Below are 7,079 nucleotides of genomic sequence, written 5' to 3'. Positions count from 1 at the left end.
TCATATGAGCTTGAAATTTTGTACATTGATTTTAGACACATAGAAGTTTGTCTTGGCTTTGGTTTGACTCATTTATCTTATGTCATTTCTGTTTTAGGATTGCCTTAAGTTGATGCACCATTTGTGGTCTTGTTTGAGCTTGTTTATGCTTACCATGACTTGATGATTTTAATTGACATGCTTATACTTGTCCAAATGCCATGATTTTTGGTGTGCTGGTCATTTGATGTGTTCTGTTTAGACATGATTTTTCTTGAGATTTATTGAGCCATTTTGGAATTCATATGCTTGTGATCATTCTGTTTGCATCTTTGAGCTTCCAACTTGCATACATTGACATGATTTGTTTATGAAATGAAATTGATTGATGCCTTCGATATGAGACCACTTGGATATTATTCTTGATTGACTTAGCTTGATTCTTGTGAATTTTCATGTTCTGTTTTAAATTTTTTTCTCCTTCTTTGACCCTAGGCCTTGTCCTAGTGGTTTGCTTCTCATGTTTGAGTTTGTTTTCAGGTTAAGAAGCATATGGCTTTAAGGAGATTAGTTCACATGGCTTGAGTTGGTTTGTTTGATTATTATGGACTAACTTTGACTTGTTTTGTAGGGTGCTTTTAGCTCCTTTGAGTTGAGCTTGTGCTTTGCTTGATGCATTGCTTGTGTATAGTTGACTGTCTGTTGTCTGTTGACTTTCTTTTTTGAGTTGTATACTGATTGTGTTGGATTGTTTTCAGGTACCTTAGTTGCTATAGTTCATTGTGAACTTGCTTTTGCTTTGCTTGATAGCTTAAGCATTGAGGTATAACATCTCTTCTTCATGTAGTCTGGAAGACCTGGCCTGTTACTTGGCCAGGCACCTGTCTGAAGTCCTCCTTAAGAGGCAATGTTTGTGATTATTTATCTTTGTCCCCAAGCAGGAAAAGCCCTTTTGATAAGGCAATTGGTAGATAAAAGAGATGTGTAGTCCATCTCCTACTATTCTGTGCGTCTTCCCTTTGCTCACATTACATGTTGTAGCATTGTGGATCTTAACCCAAGATCTATAGAGTCATTAACTTGTGGAGAGAGTTCCAACTTTCTGAACTCCCACACCTTCTGATATTCAATGCTCTCCCAGGCCAGGGATAAGAGCAATGAGGCACACCCCTCATATCCTTTCATCTGCTTCACCTTAACTCTCAATGTTAAGGTTAAGAGCACCATTTACCCTATTCCAGTTGACTTTAAAGTCTAACCCTTGCTTGAGCCTAATTGCTTGGATATAGTGTGTGCTAACTGAATCATTGATTGCTTATTGGTTCATCTGTACATGTTTGCTTGATTGCCTTTGTGCATTTATCATCATTAATTGCTCATTATTGCATGATCATCATTTCATATCTTTGTGACCATCTTTGGTTTGCCCATTGAGGACAACTGTAAGTCCATTAATTGGCCATTGTTCCTATGATTTGGAAGGGATTGAGTGTAAGACCATTTCATTGGCCACTTATGTCCTCTTTGCTTAATGCTCGTGTTTGTTGTTGTATGTGAGGATTCAATTGTAAGACCATGTTGTTGGCATTTGTATTCCTATGATCATCTGTTGGAGATTAGAGTAAGCCCAGATAGATTGGCATCTGACATCCATGTTTTGTTTTGCTTTAGGAGATTGGAATAAGTCCATTTATTGGCATCTGATATCCTTGTTTTGTTTTAGGAGATTGGAATAAGTCCATTTATTGGCATCTGATATCCTTGTTTTGTTTTAGGAGAATGGAATAAGTCCATTTATTGGCATCTGATATCCGTGTTTGTTTTGTGAGATTGGAATAAGTCCATTTATTGGCATCCGATATCATTGTTTTGTTTTTGGAGATTGGTGTAAATCCATTAATTGGTATCCATTATCCACCTTTGTTTGTGAGATTGGTATAAGTCCATTGATGGCATCCGGTATCACCTTGCTTTTATTTGCTTATTTGCATTGTTGCCTCATTCCAAAGGACACACTTGAATCATCTTCTATATGATTTCAAGAGGTGAACTTCTAGGAAGTTTTACACTCCTTCATCCACACCCTTTTGGTTTCAAAACCCCTTTTCATTTGTTGACTTTTAAAACTTGTAAATACATGTTGTGCAAACATTCTCATCTCTTTTCAAATTAGAAACTTGGACCTTAAGTCCTTGATTTTCAAACTTCACTTTTCATAACACTTCTCTGAATTGAATCTTAATCATGCTTTGACCATATTTTGTGAATACTCATAATCAATTAACTTCACCCATTCAATTGTTTTGGTGGCTTTGTCCATTATTGATATATTTTCATACATTAGCCATAGGTTTCAATTCTCATAGTGGTTGATGTAAATCTCACCACATCCTTAGTGAGTTGATTGTAAGTCTTCCATATTTATTATAGGGTTAACCCCTCACTAGTATGTTGAAGCTATCCTCGCGTGGTGAATTGTTGGTATTGGTTGAGTTTTCTCCCGTTGAGAATGAAAAGCCTTAGCGCTCTTGTTTTAAAATTGAACCCGCTGATATTTTGGAAATCTTTTAGCCGAACTACGGCGTTTTGATCCTTTACCTTTTTATGGAAAGGTACGTAGGCAACGGGTTCATCCGTTCAAACACAAAAACAATAAAATTGTATATTCTTTTCTCATCTTCCCAATCATGTTTGCACAATATGTCATAAATAAATAAACTTTGTCTTATACAACAAGTGTGAAAAGGGCTCCCTAGGAGTACCTAGGACGTTTTGGGTGCCTAACACCTTCCCATTGCGTAATTAACCCCTTACCCAGACTCTCTGATCTTTTTATTAGTTTTCTATGTGTAAAACTTCTTAGGCTTTTGTTCGCTTTTTAGCCATTCCTTTGGATAAATAAAAGTGCGGTGGCGACTCGATTTCTTTGTATGCTTTGCTTTTGATTTAATCAATAAATCATAAAGTGACTAATACACCGCTACAGAGAAATGGCGACTCTGTTGGGGATATGGGAAACCTTCCTTGGTGGTTTTGCCTACTTTTCACCCTTGTTGTATGATATTTGTTTATGTGTTATTTGACATATTTTTGTACAATTTGAGATAACTGTATTGATTGTAATGTTTGAATTGCTTGATATACAATTGCTGTTTGCTTTGGTGATCTCTGTGAGATGAGTTCTATACCCGATTTCGAGTGCACTCTAGGATAGGAGAATGGCGTAGTCTTGTCGACTGGTGTGGAGTATTCCTTAGCCAGTTGACTTGCGAGTCCATTCGCTTGGTGGAGGTCATGTTGGATTAATAATGTCACACAAGTTATTTGTGGTTAGGCATTATTCTTTCAATCATGTGCCTTAGAAGCCAAGGACCGTAGTTTACCAAACCCATCTTGGCCTATTTTTAGGACGTAGTGTGGAGGTCGTTCAGATGTCAGATCTGATGCGATTGTTACGCGATATTACACTCATAAGAGTCTCTCTTGAGAATATTTTTGGAATACGAGTATTCGTTCCTCCGATAATATCCGAAAGATGGGACGATGATTATGGGAACCTCTGGTAGAACATGTCTGGCAGGTTTAAACCCTAGTACACTCCCTTTGGGTGGTTCTTAACCGAGACTCCATGCTCGTGACTCTCAGCAAACCCTTGATTCGTGGTTGAGTCGTTCAAATATCCTTAATATCAATGGAACTTGGGCGTCGATAAGGTGTAAACCATAATCCGCCAAAATGGATGGTTGATATTAAGGATGTTTGAGCCGGTTCATGTACCGTTAATATCAATGGAACTTGGGTGTTGATAAGGTGAAAACCATAATCCACCAAAATGGATGATTGATATTAGGGATACAATGAGCTTTCCCATGACCTTTGTTTGGTGTGACTTGCTTGATCCTTGAGTGTGGTTGTTGCATTCATGCATTCATGCATTCATCCGCATTCATGTCATCGAAAAATGAGAAAAATTTCAAGGAACTTAAAGGGTTTATTTGCAAAATTTTCAGACAAGGAAAGACCAAAAAGGCATACAAAGAAGTACAGCTTTAGACAACCTGATGTAAAAGAGTTAAGGAATCTGACATCTTATGTACTAGATCCCTTGGGTTTCAAAGCTCGTTATGGGAAGCTTCTGCCTCTGTTGACTACTCAGGTTGATGAGGGATTGATGAGTACTCTGGCTCAGTTTTATGATCCTCTGTATCACTGCTTCTCTTTTCCGGACTTCCAGTTGCTGCCTACCTTGGAGGAGTATGCTCATCTTATTGGGATCCCGATCCTGGATCAAGTGCCGTTCAGTGGCTTAGAGAGTATTCCGACTGCTCGAGAGATTGCAGACTTGTTGCATATAGATGAATCTCTGATTAAAGCTAACCTGACTACCAAAGGTGGAATTCAGGGTCTTCCGTCCGAGTTCCTCATCGCCCAAGCTACCGTTTATGGGAAGGCCATGAGTGAGGATGCCTTTGAGGCTTTATTTGTACTGCTCATCTATGGATTGGTATTATTCCCCAACATCGACAAATTTGTGGATGTGAACGCCATTAGGATCTTCTCAGTTCTTAATCCCGTTCCGACTCTGTTGGGTGATGCCTATTTCTCTTTGCATCTGAGGAATGCAAAGGGTGGAGGAGTTATCGTGTGTTGTCTGCCTCTGCTGTATAAGTGGTTTATTTCGCACTTGCCGCAGACAGTTGCTTTTAAGGAGAACAAGGGATATCTACGGTGGTCTCAGAGACTTATGTCTCTCACTAATGATGATATCTCTTGGTATGATCGTGTGTATGATACTGTACAGATTATTGACTATTGTGGCGAATTCCCTAATGTGCCTCTTCTTGGTACATGTGGTGGGATCAGCTACAATCCTATTTTAGCACGACGTCAGCTTGGGTTCCCCTTAAAGGATAAACCTCATAACATTCTGTTAGAAGGTGTGTTCTTTCAGGAGGGTAAAGATCCCCAAGGCCTGAAAGCCAGATTTGTCCGCGCTTGGCGCAAGATCTGCAAGAAGAGTAGGAATGAATTGGGTCCGAAGAACTGCATTGCTTTGGAGACATATACCTCCTAGGTCAGACAGAGAGCTGTTGTATATCTGATGCCGTATGATCATCCGAGACCTACACCATTGGATGTGGCTGGGCCTTCAACCCTCCCTAACCAAGATGTAGAGGAGTTGAGAGAAGAAGACCTTTCACGTGCTTGGATCCGTGAAAGAGAGGAATTGCTTCAGCAAATCAAGGAGAAGGACGCTCTGATTGAGTTTCTCGAGCATCAGGTGATCGATGATCCCAATGATACTTGGACTTCTCTGCTTCCTCAGTCTTCCAAGTTCTGGAAGAGGAAGTATGATCGACTTGCTAAGGAGAAAGCGGACATGGAAGCAGCCTATGAGAGGGAGATCAAGAAACTATGTGCATCTCGTCTTCCAGCATCCCGAGCTTCTGGGGATCCATAGGGTGTCTATTTTCCTTTTCTCTTTGTAATGATCAAAAATGATGTACTTCTTTGTTCTGATTATATTTGATGAGATATTTTCCATATGCTATTAAATGCTTAAAAATTAAAATTTGCAAATAATACCCTAAGGGTTCCTTGAAAATAAAATAAAGCATATGCACAAACATCGCATGCATCATTTTGCATAAGCAGGTGTCGTTCTTGGTCTTCTTGTCTATGGCCTAACTTTGTGCTCTTCATTTATTTTGAAGACAAGCTGACTCACCGGTACTATACAAGAGCCAATTCTGCCAGAGTAATGGATCAACTTGAGCAAGAGAACCGTGAATTGAAAGATGAGGTCGCCAGACTTGGCGCTTTGATGGAGCAACTCCTTGCTGCCCAGAGTCAACCTGCTCAACCGCCTGCAACTCCTGTCCAGAGGACGGTCATCTCTGAAGTTGTAGCTCCGACTGTGCCAGCTGCCAATGCCCACTTTGTGCCTCATGCCATGCCAGCCGGGTTTCCTTGGGGTATGCCTCCTGGTTTCATGCCTGATATTCCTGCTCCAACTTTTGCTTCTATGCCAACATCTAGCCCGGTCCTTGCTGCTGCTCCTCCTGTCGTGCATACCATCCCCAGGGTAGACGACACCATCTATCATTCTGAGCCGTCTGAGGGCCCAGATGTTAATGAGAAGATGGAGGCCATGAATGATCAATTCCTCGAGCTGCGAAAGGAATTGAAGACCCTCAGAGGGAAAGATCTGTTTGGCAAGTATGCTGCTGAACTTTGCCTTGTTCCCGGTGTTAAGATTCCAATCAAATTCAAAGTGCCTGACTTTGAAAAATATAAAGGGAACACCTGCCCTCTTGCTCATCTGGTCATGTACGCCAGAAAAATGTCTACGCAAACAGATAATGATCAACTTCTGATCCATTATTTCCAGGATAATTTGTCTGGTGCGGCTCTTCGTTGGTATATGAGCCTGGATAGTGCAAACATCCGATCCTTCAATGATCTTGGCGAAGCCTGCGTCAAGCAGTATAAATACAATGTTGATATGGCGCCTGACCGTGACCAACTCAAGGCCATGTCCCAGAAGGATAAAGAGACATTCAAGGAGTACGCCCAGAGGTAGCGAGAGTTGGCAGCTCAGATTACTCCTCCGCTAGAAGAGAAAGAAATGACTAAGATCTTTTTGAAGACTCTTAGCTCATTCTATTATGAGCGGATGGTAGCTAGTGCCCCCTCTGATTTCACCGAGATGGTGAACATGGGGATGCGCCTGGAGGAAGGAGTCCGTGAAGGACGATTGGCTAAAGATGAGAGCTCTTCTAAATGGTATGGGGCGTTTAAGAAGAAGGATGGGGAGGCACATGTTGTGCAATCCCATGTTAAATTCAGAAGACCCTCTGTTCAGAGGAAGCCTGCACGCCGTGCAAATAATCAGCACCAGGTGGCTCATATAGCCCCTGTTTTCAGAGATAGTGCTCAATATCAACAGCCTCAGCAACATCAGCATCAGCAGCAACCGCAATATCAGCAACAACACCGTCCACAGCAACAGGCTTACCAGCCTCGTGGCAGTACCAGCAATCAGGCCAATCTGAATTATGATAGGAAGAAGATCAGCTTCGATTCGATTCCTATGTCAT

The sequence above is a fragment of the Lathyrus oleraceus genome, chromosome 6 (genome assembly GCF_024323335.1).
Source record: "Lathyrus oleraceus cultivar Zhongwan6 chromosome 6, CAAS_Psat_ZW6_1.0, whole genome shotgun sequence".
Classification (NCBI taxonomy): Eukaryota; Viridiplantae; Streptophyta; class Magnoliopsida; order Fabales; family Fabaceae; genus Lathyrus; species Lathyrus oleraceus.
This window is presented reverse-complemented; position numbering follows the sequence as displayed.